Below are 23,190 nucleotides of genomic sequence, written 5' to 3' on the forward strand. Positions count from 1 at the left end.
ATGCGAAACTTACAACCAAAGAAGTATGAAGCTTCATTTATTGCGAAACAATACTGTAAAGATTTTCTGTTCCAGTAATTTTCCTTTCAAGGATATAAAGTGTGCCTGTGGTACTCCATAATGAGCCCTAAACCTTGTTATTTATGCTTCTTTTATTTCTTAACATTCTGACATTAATATAGTCTTACCTGTGGGATGTGATATTTTAATTGTATCTTAAATTTTCTTGTGTGATGAGGTACTTTTTTATGGCTTATTAATTCGGCTCACTGCAGACATATTACATTTAAATCAGCTGGACGTTAAAGGTGAGTTCAAACTTTCCACTCCCGATTCTCTGCGTGCGTCGGCTCTCTGATATCCGGTGCAGTGCAAGCCTGTGCAATATGTGTGATGCTCCTGCAGTCAAATCAGTCGGATTTGACAGGATTTGTCAAGTCCACCAGAATTGCTTTTCTCACCACACCAGACCGTGTCCTCCATGCAGGCAGATAATACACTTGGGAATGAATGTGCACCAAAAAAAGACACTCAAAACATGTTATCCTCTTCTTAGAGGCATATTGCACATTAGGATGAAGGATGGGCTGTCTCTGGCTTTCCTCTGCAACTCTGAGAGGATTACCCATTGTTTTTTTTTGTTTGGTAGGAGGATGTTCATGTTTATTGTTCTAAAGGCTAGATATCCCATTTCCATTGATCTGGGCAGAGAAGAGTGCTTCTTGTCCCAAAGCAAAGTAAAGCAGGAGGTGCTGTGTGAAGCATGTGGGCGGTCAACTTATTTGTGCCTCTGCTTGTTATGGCGGGCATTCAAGATTGAGTCGGATAAGGGAATAAAAGGGTATATATTACAGCCTGAACTCAGCAGTAAACACATTTTTATGCCTATGGGGAGGGTGAATGTGTAGCAATGACCCAACACCCCGCCTCCACCCACCTCCCTCCCCACCTTTGCAGCATGTTGTGCTGGACCATGAGCTACCAGCCCATCCCGGAGTATCACAAACACCTCACAGCGCCTCCTCTCTGTGTGTGCCCACCATCGTGTGAAAAACATCTCCCTCTCATCTTCACCACAGAGAAAGAGGAAGAAAAAAAAAAAAAAAAAACTCCCAGTTAGTCGGAGATTTCCTTTAAACGCAGCTCAAATGACATCACATTGCTGCAGTGCTGCACTGGCCATGAAAGGTGTCAGTCGTTTCCTCTGATACCAAGAATTTGTCCACTGGCCACTTGGCTCTGCTCTGCTCCAGACATCATGGCGTGACAACATGTATTCATTTATATCGGGTTCTTATTACGCAGGTGGGCGCCTGCATGAGGAGTAGAGGCGCATTTTCAAAGGCTGCCTGTTCTCTCGGACACAGCTAGATTTCCTGCAACATCCCGCCCGGAGAAATCGGCCGCATTGCTTTGTTGAAGAAACGGACAGACCAAGTGATGTGTGAGAACTAATTGATCGCATGGGCGCGAGTGGTGTTAGTGGTGAAAGGGGAGAAACGCGTTATCAGTGCACGGGTGGGATTCCTTCATTGCGCTTCAGACAAGGGGAAGTTATGACAACAAATGGCTACAGTGATGGCAAACAACTGCCAGTAACCCAGACGTGAGAGCTGCGCCCTTGTGCTGTAATTTACTAGAAAACTGGTGGACGACGGAGAGTTTCTGACCCTCGTGATTTTTTTGTTATTGGACTTGAAGCCTGAATTTGACGCCAACCTTCGACCGTCCGGAGCTTTTTCAAGAGCGCAAACCAAAAAGAAAAAAAAAAAAAAAAGAAAAAGAAAAAAAACAGCCCCGGACTGCAGCTCTCCGTCCTGACACCATCTCTGCTGCGATTCATAACAAGCGTGAGATTTATTGGGAATTTAATCCACCGTGTTCCTGCGTTACAAACCCGTCCGCGGGGGACTTGATACGACCACGTACTGACGCTTTAACCCCCCCTGAACACGCCTCGGACGCAAAGCCTCGGACTCTCCTGAGCTTTTGGATTTTGGGGATTTCGGCTTCACATTTTCTGCCTTTCCGCCTCAATCGGATCGTACTGGGATTTAAGGTGGGGTTTTTATCCCGACGCAGGTAACTGGAAGATATCCCACTGCCTGCTGTTGGTGACACTTCAGGCAGCAGATCGTCGCACATCACGCCCGTTGGATTTTCCGGCACAAGCCCTCGGCTGCCTAAACGAGACGGTTTTAACGCGTGAATTTGGAATAAATGAACTCCCGTCACCATCCCAGGTTCGCTGTGAATTTACCGGGTGAGACGAGCGTGTGGACGCCGGCAATCATGTGCAGTAGGATCAACCTTTCGGCATCTGCTTTATTAGTCCCACTTTTGGTAAGTCACTTGGTAGACTTGGTTAGAAATGTGCGGTGGACTTTGCACTCCTGACATGTGTGGAAACATTTGTGCCTCTGATGAGCTGAACAGTGCCGCATTGCTAGTGCAAACAACTAAATTTAGAATAATAGGCCTGCAAATACTATCTATCTATCTATCTATCTATCTATCTATCTATCTATCTATCTATCTATCTATCTATCTATCTATCTAAGCAGAAACATCTGTGTCAATGTCTTGCTTGCATAATGTGCAAATCTTTGCTCCACTTTAAAAGCAGCCATTCACTCCAGTCTGCTGGATAATATGATGTCTGTGTAGCAGAGATGTGTTCAGGCTACTTGAGGTATTCAGTCCTCACGTGGAGAAGCAGTTAATGATAGTGTTGGTGTCGTTATACAGTCTCTCAGCCGGCCCAGAACTGCCCAGAACAGCCCAGATCAGTGCAGATCAGCCCAGATCAGCCCTGTCATATTGGAGCTGTGTTGCGGCTCCGAACTGTGCAATGAAGACGCTTAGACGGGGACACATGAGTTGAATACCCAGAGACTGGAGTGCATGTGAATGTGGCCCGGGCGTGTCTGCATCAGCACGACGCAGAGACCAAGACTTTTCATAAATTAGCAGCATCACTGAAATCCTCCTGTCAAGGCAGATTGCACTGATTGCTGACAGAGTGGACGGCTCTACTGTGGAGCCACAGATCTTGAATAATGAGGTAAACTTGTTAGGGTCCCTCTGAGTTGTGTTTAAAGGCATACAGCGAGATAATTATTCTGTTTCATGGTGAGTCCAGGCCTCAGCAGCATGAGTGCACTGTGTGTGAGTTAGAGGGCTGCACATCACCTTTGTTTCTGATAATTAGCTAAGCAGGTTTTCGAGATGATAAAGGGATAAAGAAGCTCTGATGCAGCATGATAATGATCTCATGGGCCCTGTGAGAGAATGCTGGCAATTACGTTTGCAGCTGGAATTTTTAGCCCCTCTCATCGTTTTCCAGTTACTCAATAAGCTCAGCCTCCTCAGCTTCAAGTCAGCATTTGTAGGAAGTTTGTTACAGTCTGGCTATTATGTTTGGCATGCAGGGTCAGTGTGTGGTCTTTGGAAATATCTGTTCATCACTTGGAGGACATCGGCAACAGCAGATGGGAGAAGTGAGGGTCCAGGACGTCTGCGTCCAGGTAGCGAGGTAGTAAATCCAATAGATTGAGGTGGGGTTAGATGTCAATATGCTTACACTAAAGTCAAGCGAACATCCCTCTTATAGATCTGCTCTATCCGCATAATACCTTCCAAGAAATCCCCAGGGGAAGATGTAGGCATTGGCCAGCCGTGTTGCTACATCAGGGCGTGCAGTGAGCGTTACTGCAGCTTGCTCTGCTATTGGAAAACAGTGACTACCAGCCGCATCTACTGTATACACCCTCCTTTACTCTTATTGAGCATTAGGACTGTATGTATGCTCTGACAGTAACAACTCTTAACTTAAAACACAGTAAAAATGAAAAATGAAAGTTGTCACGAGGTCTTGGCATTGTTCCATATTCTAAAAAGGAGCTCTTATGTCTAAGAGCAATAAAACATACTGTATACGTCATATATGGCTTTTATGGTAAAAGAAAAAAAAAAAAGAAGCACCAATAGCCAGCTCTGGGGCTTGGCTCACTGTTATTGTGAAGTGTTTCAGTAAAAGCTGAACCCTGTGTATGTGACTGGCTGAGTGAATAGAGCAAATTGAAATTATGTTTGGTTAAAGCTGTGCAACATGCAAGTTTTAACATAAAGGGCTTAAAAGACTCCTAAAAACAGTGGGTTAATGAGGTTTTTTTCTTAGGAGGGTTGATACCCTTGAGCCTTATTGGATTTGTAATTTGAATTAGCAGCGCGTGCGGTTGGGCTCTTATGTATTTAGATGTCTTTTTTTTTTTTTTTTACCAGCTTGTGTGTTGCAAGTGGTGATGATCAGGTCTCTGGCTTGTCAGTGTGTTGCAGGATGTTACAGCAGAAGCTCAGAGCACTTGCTGTCATGTGTTTGCCTAATGAAATCAAGCAGGATGGCCATTATCATTATCATGTATTATTGCCAACTCTTTTGCAATTGTACTGCAGGCAGGAAACAACTGCAGAACAAATTCATATCTCAGCAGGAAGTGCAGGAGAAGAAGGTGACAATGGCATGTGTGCAGAGATTTCTGCTTTCTAGGTTGCTGTATATGGACCATGGGGTGAGATTAATGGGGTCTCTCTTTGCCATTCTGTTGCATTGTGTTACAGCAGCTGCTGATGGTGCTGGTGTCATGTGTTAGCATTATGAAATCGGGACCAGTAGAGGGTTATCAGCCACTGCAGGAATGAGAGGAGAGCAAACATAAGCTATTGATCTGTATTTCGGAGAGTAAAAGACTCCATAACGGAATGTGTAAACCTGTTTTTGTTCTCTATACAAGGCGCATTAAAATAGCCATTTACACTAAGCCATGCTTGCAGACTGACATTTAGAAAATGTGTACATTTTCACCAAAGAGTTATAGTTTAAGCTATAATTCTAAGAGTCAAAGCAGTGTATAGTAAGTGACTGAAGAGCATGCAGGGTCTTCAGTCCCTGTACTGTATACAGCATCCCTGTACCACACAGTAAGGTGAAGGTGCAGAGATAAGAGTCTGATACCAGCATTAAGGAAAAGTAGTTAGTTGAAACAGAGAAGGGTCAGTGGTTTTGTTATGTGAAGGCATTTTCATTTCCACTTCTAAAACTCTGCCCTAGCATTGTGTGGAAATAAACCGCAAAAGATCAAAGGATATTATGATGCAAATGGTGACAGACTTAAAAGAAGTGATGCCAGTGAATAAACTCATTTTTTGAATTCTGCAGTCTGCATGCAGCAAAGAAACAGCAAAGAACCAGCACAGAAAGGGAGAAAATAAGTACCAATTAAGATGTTATCAGTCGACAGAATGAGATAGATGTTTCTCCCAAGGCAAGTCAAGTTATTTAGTGCTCAAGATGCATGAAAAAGTTGAGGAATAGCATAATTACAACTAGCCAAAAAGATCAAAGGAGTAGCCACCAAAGCGCTGAAGCAATTAAACTAGAGCTACCCTTGGAATTTATATTTTAAGGTTAGAGAGTAACAAAGTGACAGAAAGAAGCAGTGGTGCACTCGAAACACTGGAGGAAACATAGGTAAATAACATATAGGCCTCAAGAGGCATAAAACACTTTCCAACTTTGCTGCACCATGAATTTCAATAGGAGCAAAAGGCAAGAGCACTAAAATATTACACTAAAGGTTACTGCAGTGATATTTTACAAGTCATAAGCAGAGCTATTGATCACCTATGTGATATATTTGATACAGTATGTACAGAATAGCCTGTTTAAAGACTACTTCTTCTTATTCATCACTAAGGAATGAATTTATTTGACAGAGGTTGAGAGTATTGGTAAATACCTTTTGTACAACATGCTGGGCATGATGTCGCCTCACAGCTAGAGGGTCTTAAGTTTGAATGCATTAATTAGCTCAGACTGTTTGTGTGCATGTGTGTGAGAGAAAACCAGAGTAAAATAAAGCCATGCACAGCCCAAATACAACACCGTTACGTGGACTGTAAACTTTATTTTGCCCGTTTGAAGGTGAATGTGACTTTATTAGCCCCGTGTTGGAGTGTGTTAGATTTGTGACCTGTCCAGAGTGTACCTTGCCTCTCACCCACTGCATGCTGGGATAGGCTGCCCTCCCCTGTGACATCCATTTTCAACACCGGACAAGCAGTGTTGAAAATGAAATGGATGATAGAACATTTTTTTTGTCCTAAGTGACTCGCTCTGTTGCTTATGTCACTGCAAATAAATTACAGTCAAAAGCACCGGCAAGCACTTGCAAATGTCCAATCAATGAATTGAAATGACGTAAACTGTCCTCAACTGCATAAAAAGCAAAACAGCAAACAGAAAAATAAAACTCCCAAAATGCAATTTAAAATGCATAAAACAGAGTAGTTAATAGTCGAGTTTATAATTTCGGCACTTGGTTTTGTATCTCTTGAGAACATCACTATTCTGACTTGGTAACCTTAGGAAATAATGATTGCTTCATGACTTCTTTTATCTGGGAGGCTTTTAGCCTCTCTCAGCTAAGCAGTACATGTGAATAAGGAAAACTGTCATTTATTGTCAGAGAGCATGAACGTGTGCCTGGAGCTTGCATGATAACCATGGCTCAATCGCACTTGTTTGTTTCTGACAATGACCAATAAAACAGGTGAATGCAAGGAGTGCTGGAGACTGGCCGCTGTCACATTAAGAGTATCACATGTAAAATGGAGCAATAGGATGTGACCGGAATGTACAATGGGAGATTGGTGGAGGGGGCTATTGAAGGAATCAGCGGAGAGTAATTTTCAGAGACGAGCTGACTGAAGGGAGGGATACAGAATCACATAAAGATCCATGTGAAGGTAACTGAGCTAATTCTTTGAGTTATATTGTGCAGGATGCGGTGTTATATGTAACGGCCAGCTGAGCCCAGTGGTATGCAGCCATCATAATCCAAACATTCCATATTCAACCTGTCCAGAGCAGCTAGAGTCCTGACACAAATATTCAATGGGGAAAAACATGTCACCTGCTGTGGAGCATATGGCATTTAAACGGCGGAGGAGCATCACATTTTATACCCGTGAGATCTACTGCATGGTACCGGCCAGTCGCCCATTCCTTCTGTTGACTCGGATAAGAAAATTATTGGTGGCATCTGTCTCCCTTAAGAACCGCTGTTGTGCAGCCATCCTGCCACTGTGGCAGCCTTAAACTGTGGCTCCTGACACTTGTGTGTCAGAGCCTTTATGCGGCCATTTAAATAAAGTGATATGATATCATCATGTAAATAAGAAATCAAACGCTGAGTGTAGCACAGTAGCAAACTTCCAGTGATGTCTTAAACTGTACCCTCAAGTCTTCTACTGTTTACCTGAAGGTGACATTGATTTCGATCATGCTTTCAGTAGCTGCATCTGGTCATATTGATTAATATCTTCTGCCAGAACAGCATTTCCCCTTGGCTCTCTTGAGAGAGCCAATTAAGATAGCTACATGCTTTCATATAGAAATGCACACAAACACTATCTTCCCCACAGTGCCATTAAATAATGCATAACAACAATATATTATCATACAGCGCTTACTACCAGAGGTCTTACTATTCCTATTAAAACTGTCTTGCTCTGGACTAACAAGCACTGGACAAAATCCTGTGCATTTAATCCACCGTTCATTCTTGACTGAAGCATTAGGAAAAAGATAATGCCTCGTGAATTACTCCGACTGAATATGCCACTGTGATGAGAGATCATTCTGTCCTTACATATTGATCTGTTTGTCAGAAAGTCGTATGGCGTCCTCTTCATCAGACTGCAGCAAGCCTCATTGGAGATGTCTCAGTCTGCTGTCTATTTAAGGCTGGAAGGCTGCAGATGCATTAACTATTCTAGTGAAGTGAATGGTTAAGAGCCTCAACCTTCACATTCTGTTTTCTCTGTTTGGTTGAATGTCTGGCTTTAATAGAGATGCATGCATAATCTAGCAACCCAGTGCAAAAACAAAAAGTCTGTGAATCATATCTTGTCACTGACCATATTTTTATCTGGTTGTCTTTTCAAAGTATCTGTGCATGTTGTTCCAGGAAAGCTGTGGGAAGTGGTTATGGTTCACTTTATGCTGTTTGATGTTGTGTAACCACAATACGGTTTGTTTTTTTTCTGACATGTATTGGAAGATGAATCAGAGAATATTATTGCAGTAGTTTCATTCTGTGCTTTAATGAATATTAAGTCCTAATATTTTGATAACTTTATCAAATATCATGTTAAGTTCTGAGAGATTCATCAGGCATCTTGATTTCTAACTTTTGGAGCAGACAACTAATAGAGGAGAAATTCAGCTCATCTTGATTACATCTCTCCTTACAGTCACGTTGTCTGGGAGAAGAATTTCAGTGGGACCTGACAGAGGACCACTGCTGCACTGATAATAGTCCAACTAGGCTTAATCTAAAAAAAATCACATCATAAAGGACCTCAAAGAAACAGCAGCAGCAGAGTATCCGCACATTTAGCCTCAATCCATGAAATAGATTCTGCTTTGGTTCAGGCTTTGGTGCATGTGTTACGTGATATTTATCTTATATGCACACAAGATTCACCAACTGATAATTTTCTGCCTTGGGCTTTTTTTCAGACAATAACAACCTGGCCATTTATCTCAAGGTGCAGTGCACTGTATTAGTGTCAAGCTACAGATTATTGCTTTTAAAAATCTTTGACACCTTTTAAAAGCTTCATAGACTCTGAAATACTGAGCATGTTCTCCTCCGAATAGATTTAAGGCGCATCTGAGAACAGTTCCCGAAGAAATGGAGCACAGATTATTATTGATCAGTGTTTTTCTGAAAGTGATGGATGCATAATATCTTCATTATGGTCAGTGCAGATAAAATGTGTGCGTTACAAACAATATTTGATTTTCTGTTTGATTGTCCTCCTGAATGCTCTTGTGAAATTAAGAAAAATTGCTTATAAAACACACAATGCTGTCCTAATTAATGAAGACTTTGTGCAGCGTGGTCTGTTTATTTGGATGCACTTTTCTTAATTAAGCAGTATAACACATCGATCAACACACTATTACACATACATGAGCAGAAGGACACTTAAGCAGGGTGAATTTCTTGCTGACATAGAGCTTGAAACCTGGCTCAGAAACTCTATGCCTCAGATCAACATCTATTGGATGTTTCTGTCCTTGTTTCCAAATTGTTCAGTAATGTTTAGCTATCAATTATAGGAGCTGTTGCACGGTTTCCAACATTTCAGTGATACTTAATTTTAGGGATATTGTTTCTTGGGATAGATATTTACACCCCTGGAATCTGCCATGTGTCCACTCCCTGAGTTGCTGTTTAGTAGGCCGCATAAATCCCTGCAGAACATGAAATTTTCATGTGTTGCATGCATTCAGTGGGTGACCATGCGGAGCATGAGCATAGATTAGCATAATATAATTTACATGATATAGCTATAGATTCGTTTCAGGGTGAGTCAGCACAGCAACGAATGTTTCAATGTTAAGTCCATTTATCATTCCATGCATCCATCTAATGTGTGTAACCATCCATCCATCCATCCATCAATCCATCCGTCTATTTTGCATTTAGTATGCAAGAAACTAACATCACTTTCTTTTCAGCAGGAAATTATACAGTACATACCACATTGGACAGCAATCAAACTGACTGTGGAATACAATTGCCAGAACTTCAAATGTTACAAAGAGAAAGCAAAATATCCTTCTAAAATGTAATACTTTATTTATCATTTATATTTTTTCATTTTCTTCATTTTTTTCCAGCTTTGAGCAGCTTTTCCATTTCCTTTGTGCACTTCATCGTGGAAGAGTGGTGTACATCATAAAAATCAATTCAAGGTCAATTACAAGTGTTTTTTAGTGAGGGTTTTGCTTGATTAATCACATTGCTACTGTGAACATGTTACTGTACATACAAACTTGCTTAGAATAATGTTTGTTATAATTTGGGACCCACCTTTTAACTTTTTTAGTCCTATTATTTCACTTAATTTCACTAATGCCCCCTAATGCCCAGAAATGTGTGTCTGTCCTTGGTTTCATTTTCTCTTAGACCTATTTCTACCTAACTCTTTGTATATCTTCTTAGTTTCATGGCTATTTGATTAATTTGTACGTAACAGGGCTGCTTTGGCCAGTGGTGGGATAACCCAAGGAGAAACTTGACATAGAAACATGTATAAAACTGTTAAGTAGCAACAAATTTGGTGTGTAATTGTGTTCAACACCACAATGTTCTGTAATTAGCCTAAAACATTCTGGAAAATTGTACATTTCCAGGCAGTGAACAGTGAACATTGTTCAACACGGGAAACCCAGTGGCTCAAAGAGGATTTCTGTCAAAAACGTTTTTGAGGATGCTCCTGTCCTTCAGTGGGGCACTGACAATATCCAAAAAACTATCTTGATTTCTTTTGGAACAGAACCTCCTGAAGTTGGATCAAGTACACGCTATGCTTTTCCAAGTCACAAAGCAGTTTCAGCCTCTGTACCTTACTTTACTGCTTAAAGCGTATTGAGTGCAGATTTAGCATAGGGATACAATGTAAGAGGCAGTACTTTCTTGTCATTCAGTGCAAAGAAATTGCCATGCTGACAATGTGAACACTTTGTCCGGCATTTTTCTCCATTAAAGACAGTATTCTATATTGCAATAAGTGAAGTGTGACTGCCTATTGTGTCCTACATAAATAGAAATCTGTTCAAGGGAATGAGTTGAAGCTTGTTAGCATGCCAGAATACTCTCTGTAGGACACTTATGGTCAGTTGAATGCTGGGGTGATCAGGTGGCTGCCAAATGTATTTAGTTAATCCAGTGCTGTTTTAATTATGAATACTGAGCATCGCTCTGTGTCTCTCTGGATAAGCCTGTCAGCCAAATGCCATTAATGCAAATTTTCTATAGATGGAAGATTTTCCTCCAGTAAGCACTGGCCACTTTTTAAAACAACTGCCCAACTGAACTGGCATGCTTATATAAGACAGATCAGCCAAAGGATGAGTGGCTTAGCATGTCATGTTGTCGATTGAATCTTTTGTGATGTGGGGAATCATCTGTGAGGGCCTGCACTGAGGGCAGGTGGGGTGCGTTGACTTACACGAGATGTGAACCACCAAAGCAAAAGCTACATCAACTCAAAACTCTGCTGCTGGAAAAAAAAAAAAAACAGCAACGGCGTAACAGTATCAGCCTTCAGCGAACCTGTCTGTCAAGATGCATTGAGACATGCCAACCAAACTCGTGTCAGAGACAACAGTGCCCGGCAGAAGGTCAGCTGTATATCATGTTCATGTGAGATGTGAAACAATATAAAAGCTTTATTGTTTGATACCAACATCAATTTACTATGTGGAAAACTAGCAAACAAACCAGTGTTAAGTGATAACCTTGTTAAAGAGTGATTATCTTCCAACAGGCAATAGCTGCGTATGTTCGGCCTTTCAGAGCCATCCGTGCTTACAGTTATTGATGATGCACTTTGATGAGCTTCAGCAACATCGGGTCATTATATCGGTCTGACAAGCTGCTTTCTCTATCAAGAGACTTGATAGATGATGACTGGATGTAGTCGGTCTATGTGTCTATTGACTAAAAGGGCCTCATTTATGGTGGCCAAGATTAGTCATGTAGCACATTCATAAAGTGTGTCAGCCTCCTCCTGGAAGTTTGGATGGATTGATGGTTGAAGACTCCAGGCATATCCTGCAGGCATATAATTTAGCCGTGGTGGGAAGCAGGGGTTTACTGATTTACTATAAAGGTATTGCTTCTTGACCACAGGATTACCACTCTGCTCAAATTTATACTTCACTACATTTCAAAGGGAAATACGTTGCCCTACTTTTGTCTGATAGCCATTGGTACAAGCCTTTTAAGATGGACTTCTGGAGTCAACAGTCTTGAGAGTCCAAAGGGTCTCTTAATCTAACTGCAGATACTTTTTTAGACTAGGTAATTAATTGTCTTGTCTATTAAAGGTGGGAATATACTGAAAAATGTTCATCATTAAAGACATTCAATTCACAATCAGAAAAAAAACAGCGAATTCTCACATTTGTGAAGCTGGAAACAGAATTTTTTGCTAGAAAAGATGACTTAAACCAATTGCTCAAGTTAATTGATCACCAAATATTTGGTATTTGATTTTCCGGCCAACATTTTGTGCCTCAAATGTCAAGACAACTGGGGCTTGCTTGTCAGTTGATCAGCTTAATGATTAATCGATTTTTGGTGGGCTTTATCTTTAAGTCAGTTTAGTATAGCATAAGACCAAGAAATGCAGCATTTTTTCTTTAATCACAAGTAATAGATTGATAGAAGAATTAAGCATGTGTTGATATGTTTCATCAAGACACTCAAAAATGAACTCTACAGCTAAATATTAGATGCACTTTTACATGTCATGCTTACATGTATTCCGTCCAAATTTAAATCACAAAATTTGGTATAGCTACAGAAAGTGTCACTTCAAAGATTAGAGAGCTGCCTCTCTAGTTTTCATAGCTTTAGGAAATTCTTATTCATGTACACAAATCTCACCGAAAGTGTCCAGGATCATTCTGCGGAGATGATGTGACGTTAATTTGGGGAACATTTGCTGTCGGTGTGTCTAATTATTAATCCTCCTCACCAAAGCCAACTTAGATTTGTCAGGATTTTCATGCTCGAGATCAGCAGTGAAGTCAGATTTGAATCTCATAAACAACAATTATTGACTCAGCTTGGCCTCTGTCACCTTACATTTTCATAATAAAGTATCCATGAATGACAAATACATTATCTAATTGGTAAAGTGCTGCATGTTAATATGACAAACAGTAAGATGTAAAAGTTGAAACAGTTGCACTTTCCTCCTGTCTGATTCTTTGTTTGTTTTGCTAGATGATTGGGTGTTACTTTGTGAGTGCATGTCTCAGAGGAAATAAAGCTCTGGTTCAGGATGAAAAGGAGATAACGTCTTAGAAATCCTCTAACTGAAAGAGCGCATGGCATTAGCTCAGTAATAGCAGATGGATACCCCTTTGATCCACAGTTGGGGAGGAGAAGTCGATTGAGTGACTGTGATAAGACTTTCAGCAGTTAAGCACTTCCATTGTATCTTGACTTGAATGTATTTAGACTACACAGGCATTTTAATAACGCTATTATTTAAATATGGGATTGAAATCGAATTACAACATACATATATTTCTGAACTATCATTTCAATCATCCTGACAACATTTTAGATATAACATAATGCTGTAAAAGGGCTTTTAAGATGCAATACAGAGTAATTCCACATGAATGTCTTTATTAGAGGCAAAACAGTACGTGTATTTGTTCCGAACCATTTGGTACAAAACATTAGGTTAAAGGTCCCATATTATGCAAAAAAGCGCTTTTTAACGTCTTTTCAACATAAATATTCATCCTGAGTGTGCATACAGACAGCCAAACTCTGAGGAAAGGCCGTCCTGTCTTTTTCTCCTGCTCCATCTTTCAGTAAATGTATGTGAAAGCACACTGTTAAGATTTGGCTCCCTTTATGATGTCATAAGGAGATCCGTTGATCATGTGAGTAGGCAGACTATCCCCGCCCACTGAAAACCTCCTCAATCCGCCTCGCTGTTCGCTTCACTAACACCAGCTCCCGGTTACACGAAGATGTTAAAGGTGAGAGCAAAGCAGCAGATTGTTCAGTTCTTCTGAAGACTGAAAACAGCTGCAGCAGCCATATCTGGTATGATAGAAATAATTGTTTAATGTTTTTTTTGACCGTGTAAACCTGTTCTAGTAAGTATGAACTTGAAAATGAGCAGAATATGGGACATTTAAGTATGTTAACTTCCTCAGTTCGTTACACCCTGTAATGCAAACAATCACTGTCAAAATAGTCTTTTTATGTCTACATACTCCCATGTGTGGAACAAAAATTCAAGAGCAGGAATTCCACTGGGACATTTTTGGCAGTGCATCAGTTGCTGCACTGAGTAACAAAGACATTGTTAATTTGTCCGACCAGGAGGAGAGTGGAAGAGGACATGATTGAGGTCCTTAAAACCCTGAAAACTCTCACAATGATAATGAGCTCTGCTCCAAGGATTCTCCCACTCAAAACTATGATCCTGAGATCCATGGAACCAAATGATTAAGACAGTCCCACAGTGAGAAATTAAGGATGCCTGAAAAACAGCTACTTGGAGCCTGAACTTCAGCACTCTGTCAACAAATGTATGATGCCTGATCCAAGGCCCAGGACCCTCCCTCACCCTGCTGTGAGAGAAGCTATGACTAAGTCACCACAGAGATTGTGTCCAGTCTAGAGCAGGTATTTCATTCATTTTATATCAAGGTTATTATTTTTCAGTAGAAGTAAAAAGGTTTCTCGGTTGAAATACATATATGAAATAAATGTTGCTGCTGCAGTCGTAGCTGCACTCCCTTTAAATCTCCGGCTGTTTGTTGTCATTTCATACTGCTGGATGGAGCCAAAGAGAAAACAGCTTTGCCCTGGCAAAGTGAAGAAGTGGCATCATACTTAGTGAAGCACTGTGTTTCCCTGGATTACAACCCAGTATCCTCATCTTGCAATGTTAGTGAAACACTGCCTTGCAATACCAGCTACTCCATCCGTTGTTAGTGCCAGCAGATCTGTCCCCTTCTCAGACAATGTGGACAAACAATTTGTTCTCAAAATAGAGAAGTTAAACCAGAAAACAGTCTTGGCCAACTCTGCGTGAACTTGGATTGAATGTTAAAAGCTGAAATTGCACCTCTGTCTTAAATGATTAATGTAAGTTAATTATAAAATGTGCTGCACTTATCTTAATGGACAATTTATATTTTATTTATTTTATACTTAGTACACAGAGTCTTACGATGGAGCCTTACCGACATTTGTGTTATTTATTTTTTGTTACTTATTGATATTACACCAGCATCTGTAAGAATTATAGCCAATGAGCCACCATTGAATGTTTTTCAAAATAAATGCCCAAAATATCTTCTTGTGTTTTCTCTGCTGTACCAAAAACATACTAAATTGTCATCCCAAAACTGAGGTACATACCTAACTGTTAATTTTGTGTACTGCTACACCCCCAGCCTTTATAGCTGAGAAAGCCTTTTTGAATTTTGACATGTCAGTAATTTTTAGATTAGACAGCTGAGCAAGTAAGACACTTGGCAGCTGGCTGTCACTTGAGTAGCTTTGGGGAAGAGACTTCATCGTATTAGACAGTGAAATCCGTTGTGCATTTTACGGTTTTCAATGATGTCTCCTGTGATCATTACACATAGCCACAAGAAAATTTAATTTTAAATCATACATTTAAAGAAATTATTGGGATTAAAAGGCTAATGTTATCCTGTGTCTGCTACAGCTTTGTGAAATGCACTGAAACCAAATTCAGCTGGAGTATTCAGGGAAAAGAAATAGATATATTTTGCCCCAAAAAATACAAATGGTGTTTTATGGGAATAATGTGGAATGATAGAGCTTTGAGTAGGTTTCTCCTCCTGAGACTCTCCAATCACTCTTGAGCTGTTGACAATGGCATTAGTTAAGTTTCACTCGTGGCGTTGTGGCTGAAGCTCTTTGATTTTCTATCCATTGTAGGCTTGTCGGTAAGACACATCAGTGTTATTTGATGCGTTGCCATGGCAGCACACATTCCTCAAACCAGTTAGCTGTTTGTGGCATCCTGGTGGCTCAGCTGGATATAGAGGGTATCATGTGATCATGATATGCTGTGTCTGAATCCAGTAAGGACAGTGTGACATACCGCTCTCCTCTCTTTGTCCCGTCTTTTCCACCCTTCTCCTCTGTACTTGATTGTAAAAATAACCTTTAAAAATGCTACAAAGTGAAACTGTTATCAAGCAAACATGGCAGGTTAGGCATTTCAAGGAAGATGCTCCGATTTGCTGTCCTTTGATTTAATCTATAACAGAAAATCATGTATGTTTGTTAAAATGTTTGATGGAAGTTCATGTAAAAAGTCACTGTAATGCATTTCAAAGCAGGCTATCTCTTGGCAAGCAGTGACTCTTTAAATCAACTGTCTCTTTCAATTAGATGTGCAATAAAGGGAGCTGAAGATCTAAAACAAGTCTTATCCAAAACAGATGCACCTCTGTGTTTGACTTGAGGGGTAGAGTTTCTCTCAGCATGGCTCTAGTCTAATCGCTAGCCTAACATATGGCTGATAAGCCTACAGCTCTATCATTCTGGTCCAGGCACACTTAATTGACTCCAAATGATTTGACTCCAGGTGAAATACTTTTTATGTGATAGAGAAGAGTCTGTGACTACATATTTAACTTGACACAAACATAAACAGAACAGTGCAGTAGTTTTTTTGTTCACTTTGAAGTCTTCTGCCCGGTATTTCTACATTAGTTGTATTGTCCAGAACCCTATACATTAGAGCAAAATTGAAGATTGAATGGCATTTTTGAGCACTTTAATTAACTGTCATTACCTCTGGAGGTAGTGACCATTGAAATTATAATGTTCATTGAAATAATTTGATATTAAATACAAGTTAAAAGGTTGTTTCAACTTTCTAACATGAAAGTTTAAAGAACAAGTCCTCTGAGACTGCAAGTGGAATTTAAAGGTTGTGAACAGTTCTCTACAGTACTGGACAAAAGTAACAATTTATATGGTGAAGTTGGGTTTCACCAGATAGACACAAACACGTCTTATTTGTGTCATTTTTCTTCTCTTCACTCATCTTAAAGTCAGATTAAAAGTCTGCAGCATATGCTTGTCTTGTGTGTGTGCAGAATCAGTAAACTAAATGACACAAAAGTGTGTACAGCCATGCTAGCATCTCTTTGAGGCTGTATTTAGGCACAATGCATGCTAACATGCTGATGTCAAGCAGGTCCTCTGTCAAAGTAGGACTCAAGTAGGATTCATCCTCTCATCGACATCTGTACCAAACATCATGGCAATCCATCTATAAACTGTTGATACATTTAGCTAGAAATGAAAAACAATGTCTCATGGCAATCCTTCTAATAGTTGCTGAGACGTATTAATAATGATAATGATGATAAGAAGAATAGTAATAATAAACTATACCAAAGTGGTGGATGAACCAACTGCCTGGCCAAGAATTAGTTGTCAGACTGTCTTTTTGAAGCATTCACACCACACTGGGCCTAATTTAACTTACTACAATACATCCTGTGCACCGTGGTGTGTTCACATGTATGTACACATGCTGATGTTGATGCTGAAATGATGTACAGTTCAGACCTCATTTAAAGTCGTGTATGCGCTGTGAATGATGTAAATGTTTCAATATTGTGTTGGAAAGTTGTTTTTATATTTTGAGTCATACATCATTTAAGCCAGTTCATACATTATTACCCTCAGTTGCTTTCAGGGGTTGAATGTAGCTTTTCACAATATACATGTCCCTGCTCTGATACACAGAAAGACACAGAGCTGATATTTATTTAGCTCTTTAGCATTTTGCATACTATTTACATTAAATTTGGTTTATAGCATCATAATTTAGCAGTATGTCTATTCGGATACCACTACAAAACATTTTTCCCTTACAAAAGCCTGTCATAGTATTATTTAAGTAAGTAATTATTTACAGAGTATGTTTGATTTGGAGTTTGTTATTGTTAGGAACTCCCTGTTAATCACGTAGGATCAGATTACTGTAGAATCTTACATAGACAATTATGATTATGTTGCGCAACAGTGATCCTCGCAGGTGATCCAATTGTCTCATAAATGAGTTTTTAGGTAATATGCTGATAACCAGAATAAAGTTATAAAGTTGTCAGTGAGGTGATGAAGTGCCTCAGCAAGCAATTTACATATATGTCAAAATCAATGTAGATGTGCCAGAAAAAAAGATGAAGCAGGATTTAGAATGTAAATGTAATGAAATACCTCTGCTAATGGTATGCAAATATAATACCTCTGTTATTTTGGGATCTCAGGTTCAGCTGCATATGAATTTCTGCAGATGCACACAATTTTCATCATCTATTTATTTTCTTGGGCATATAAACATGAAATGCTAATATGTGGGATAAGGACAATGACATAATGCTTTGCATGAAATGTATTCATGAAAATATAATATAAACAGAGCAGACTACAAATTTAATATTAGCAGAAATAGGAAATGGATAATTAGTTTTAGTTTTAAATCTTGACAAACTCCAAACTCTTCTTCTAACCTGGTGCTCACACTGTTCCCAATTCTGGTGGCAATGAGCAGCATAACAGAAAAGCACCATAAAAGAGACTTTTGACTTTGAAGTAGCAAAATTAAAATGACAAAGGCACATGGGAAAGCCATATTAAGATGAATAACAATTAACAGTATGAGTCAGCTTTTAAATCTTTGGGGACAAAACCTTGCCTTGAATTAGAAAACATGAGCGAAATTACAGCCCCAGCTGACTTACAGTTTTAATTTTAAAATATCAAGATATCATAGCAGTGGCACAGTTTGAGCTCACCAAGCCAGAAGCAATGGATTGTGGATAACAATGTCCCGATGAAAGACTAGAATAATAAGCATAGATGAGAGCAGTGTTACTTTTCTAATGTATAAAACAAGGATATACTGTCTATTCCTGTGTGCGTTTTGAAATAGGTAATTACACAGTTTCCATATGTTACAGTACAAAATTCATGATTTTAGGTACTCATCCTTGGCTGTGTTCCTTGAGACGGAGACTGTCCATGAATAATTAGCTCAGTTTGAGCTTACTCGTTAAGAAGCTTAGAAGTGCTATGAGCTAAAGTATAAGCCGGCTTAGCGAGGTAAGTCTTGTACACCAACTATTGACCACATGTTCTCGTGGTGCACAGATATATTTTCAGCACCTTTTTAATAGGTGGTTTACTGGCGCCTGATCAGCTATCGGATTAAGGTATTTTTTGAACTTGAAATCTCAAAGACGCAAAGGTCCCACTGCTTCAAGGCCTGAGCTGTCACCTGGTGCCCCTGCAAAGAGGCCTCTTCCACATCCTGTAAATGCTTGAAATGATTATGATAAGAGCAATGGTTGGAAGTGACATTGAATCAACCTGCCATGTGCAGGTTACACCCATAACCATCACTAAATGAAGTCTTTATGATAGCTTTCCCTTCGTTTGGATCGTACAATTTATGAGAAAGTAATAAGCTAGTGACCCTCTATGTCAGCCTGTCTAAGATGTGATGGCAATGTCAGTAGGATAAGAAGTGTATAATGGCCGTGTAGTCCCTGTTGCCTTTTAAAGACATCCAGATTTTCCAAGCCATTACCTTTGAGAGATGAGCCCCAGTAAAGAGCAAAATATCCTGTTTGAGCAGTGTTTCTAACCAGCATTGACTCACATAGAAGGAGACCTTGTTTTTGTCAGTAAATCAACAGGGCCTGTGAGTCTTGTGGGTGCACACAAGGGGGAATCATTGGCAGGTCTCATCCTTCAGGTTTGCCTTTGTCCTCTGCGTAGTATCCAATGGTTACCGGGACTGTCACAGACCTTGAAGGTGTTGCAGCAGAGGCTTGGTCTCTTTCTACAAAAACACCCACTGCAATAATATATCGCATTTTGAATTTCTGGCATCGTTGCTAAAGTAATTCAACTACAGGTTCCTATTCCTATACAGGACTAGAATAGTAAATGTTACTATTTCCAGGATATGGAAAATTAACGCTTTATAACCATTAGAGCAAATGGTGCATATCACTACAGTGTACCACATATAGCACAAGCTAAGTGCCAATAAATGTGCTCTTTTATAATGCAGGCAGAGATTTCTTCATCCACCATTTCCCCTTGAGATCTTTTTTTAGAATAACAATAAAGCTCCATCTGTCCATTCTGAAAGTAGTTCACACAGCACAAAAAACTCTCATGCCTACTTTTAATGACAGAACCGGAAGAGTTTTGAAGAAAATAAAACGGGGGATCTTGTGCACTTCAAACACCTCACAGAAAGCAGACAGTGTAGCAGAGGGTAGGATGTCCGGGTCCGGGTTTCACAGGGCCTGAACTCAAAGATTGTGTTCATTTACCACACAAAGTTTATTAAGCAACACTTTAATGTGCAGTGCTTTTTCATCAGAACCAAAATGGTTAGCAAAACTAGTCTAAGGTCTTCTTTGGCCCAGATACCGTGTCTTCCCTGCTAGATTTTATGAAAGTGTTTAAATTTTGTTAAATTATGGATGTCTAACTTGTTTGCTTTCTGCTCTAACTTTGTTAAAAGACATAGAAATGGCCCCTAGCAAATGAGTCCATAGCTGGATAATGTGTTTGTTCTACATGTAGTGCGCACGGTATACAACATCTACACGTGAACTAACGTTGTCTCCCAGATCACACTCAGGCTAAAATAAAATGTTTTTAGCTCACAGTCTCACCTGAAAATGAAAATGCATCTAAAGGAGGAATGACGCAGATGTAGCTGTCAGCTGTCTTCTTTCTGCATGTATCTAAATTTGGACCAAGGCCATGTACTATCAGTTTAGAAACATGCACTACAGATGGATTCACAGAGAAAAGGGGGGTTTTGGACTGAATTTCCCATCTTAAATACTAATTTGACAGCTGTTTCATTTCATAAATTTTGTTATAACAGGATGACAATGACATGAGAAATCCTTTGTGCTGAGCTTTGACACTCAAAATCAACTGTGGTGTTAATCCACTGTATTTCTGCTGAAAATGTGCCAGTATAATACCCCAAATAATCACGAGGACTTCATTCATTTCTAGAGGATATGAATGCCCATGTTTTCATAAACGTCTTATATGGATGTCATGCATATTCTTAAGGTAGAAAGCTTAGTTTAAGAAACACTTAAACTGCAGCTGGGATGCAGGTGTTTGGCTAAAGGGCATGCTCTGATTACATGATCAGATTTCACAGATTTCCTGTATCTTATTACTGAAAAACAACAAGAGAGGATCAATTTAACGTGACAAAGTTTAACTCTTTATTGTCTTGGTTCATTTAAACAGGCAGCATTTGAGATGTGGAGATGGAAGGAGGCAAATTTTTCAAACCCAGTGTTGCAGTTCAGCTCTCTACAGCTCACCCCAGCTATTGGCATATAGTCACACTCTATCCATTATTAATCGCATGGTTCTCAAGGACGACGTCTTTACAAATTAGTATGCAGAGAGTGCGAAGATCACTTACCAGCAGTGACTTCAGAATTAAGTATTAAAAACAGAATTCTGGCCTTTCTTTCTGTATGCCAGGGTCATATCTTTGTACTGCGCAAAACGGCCATGGGGATTTAGCTGGAAAATTTCAGGGTTTACAGTGTTTGCTGTGAAATATTCTGAGCATGACAGAAAAAGATATTGCTATAACATTAATATTTTTTACCTTCGTCTTCTTATCTTGTTTTCTGAATAGGGCTCTGCAAAAAAAAATGAGGGGAGTTTCACCGAACACCTCGCTGAAGTCTTTCTTAACAATATATGAGCAACAGGGGTATAATCGCTGCTAACAGAACAAATCTTCTTAAGAGTTTCGTTTTACTTTGGTTTGTATTGAGATGACAATAAACAGTTTAATGTTAGGAGTATGTCAAACATAGAGTAAGTGGAGCTTGGAAACAGCAGCGGAGAAAACAATCTCACCTCAAGGTCTATTTAGTAGCTGTTCTGGACCTTTCAATTGTATGGTCATCATCAGATGTAGTTCGCTCCTTTGTCAGGAAATTGTAGATCCTTTCTTTTATTCATCACAATTTCACGACAATTGGGGAAACTGATGATAAAGAAAGATAATGAAGAGAATGTTATGTCAATAACGCTGGACTAAATTACCAAATAATGACAGTCAGCTCAGCCTGGTTAGCTATTTCCCAGTTATCTTAAACTGCTGACTGCTAACATCATTTATAAAGTATTGGCAGTTAACTTTATTACTGGCCCATGAGATAAATAAGTAAAATAGAGCTTGTGATACTTCTGTGACCTCCTGTTTACGTGGTTGATTGCTTTTGATGGAATTGGCTACAGGTGTTTCTTAGCAACCGATTTACACATTAGTAAAGTCTAAAGTAATGAAGGCGTTTAGGACAAGTTTTAATGGTGCTACCCGATTTAGTACATCACTTTGAAAATAACAAGCAATTAGTAAGAACTTTAGTAGGCACAATAATTTTGTAATGTAATTTGATAAATTTACAAATGGCTGGCAAAGCCCAATCAAGGTGATATGGTTAAAAGCTCCAGAACTCAATGGACCTTGAGGTTACACTGCCAAAAAGGCATGAATCACTTTGGTTGTTGCATTATATTTTCTGTATATTCTGTATAGTCTACACACAGAATCTTTTTTTTTCCTGGTTCCAATCAATACGAGTTGGCAATGATTTTTTGGGACGTCTGTGGTGTCTATGGATTTGCGGACCTGCTGTCATGAGAGTGTGCCTGTTCATAAACCAATATTTACTCACATTCAGACTAGAAAATGAAAAGCTTCTCTCCCAGTAAAAAAAAAAAAAATCACACTATAGAGGGCAAGGGTTCACAGATAAGGTTTCACTGAAAATCCCTTATTAAAGTACAGAAAGCCATTATGGTAAGTTATTAAATTATTGTGCGGGTGACTCAAGTCTAACTAAAGGTCTTCTGTCATGTAGCCTAGTGAACTGGTTGAAAGGAAAGGCCTTGCCAGTGCACACTTAGTGGCTGACATTCAGTTAATGAATCGTCATGCTGTAATATATTCATCCCCCTGCTGTTTCTGAGAACAGGTTGGCTTTGGATTCGGAAGAATTCATCACTTTTCTGCCATCTACTCACTTCCAGTGCATCATTGGGTGAACAATAATAGTGAGTAGTGAACGGGTGTGCAACTGTCCAGAGGCATCAGCCTCAAAACTGCCACTTTTCCATCAACAGCAGCGTGGCATGGCCGCCTCTAGGAGGGAAAATGAGGAGTCAATTGACCGGCAGGCAGAAAGGGATTTGGGGAGTTCAAGGAAGTGAAAGTAGTACTCTGAAGTTCACTTTTCAGTGGAAGTTGACCCTCCTCAAAACCTATTGTGGCACTTTAAGGTAGCAATGGATCCTAACGGAATTGCACAAGAACAACAGCATCAAATGGTGAAAGCATCCTTTTCTGTGCGTGGAATTACTCTGCCAAACCTTTACTGTGCCTTCAGAGAATGGAAAGACTCCAGCGGCACTGTTACCTCTCACCCATAAATGCAGTGCA

General features: G+C 39.7%; 1 protein-coding gene across 1 annotated transcript in view; it reads left to right on the forward strand.

Annotated features, from left to right (window-relative positions):
* The first annotated feature begins 2,303 nt into the window (after positions 1-2,303).
* lrfn1 (leucine rich repeat and fibronectin type III domain containing 1) overlaps positions 2,304-23,190 on the forward strand; it is a 95,393-nt gene continuing 74,506 nt past the window's right edge. Inside the window, exon 1 of the mRNA XM_070829139.1 lies at positions 2,304-2,343. The gene's annotated coding sequence lies outside the window, so the exon portion shown is untranslated. The remainder of the gene's footprint in view (positions 2,344-23,190) is intronic.

The sequence above is a fragment of the Pempheris klunzingeri genome, chromosome 4 (genome assembly GCF_042242105.1).
Source record: "Pempheris klunzingeri isolate RE-2024b chromosome 4, fPemKlu1.hap1, whole genome shotgun sequence".
In the NCBI taxonomy this organism is placed as follows: Eukaryota; Metazoa; Chordata; class Actinopteri; order Acropomatiformes; family Pempheridae; genus Pempheris; species Pempheris klunzingeri.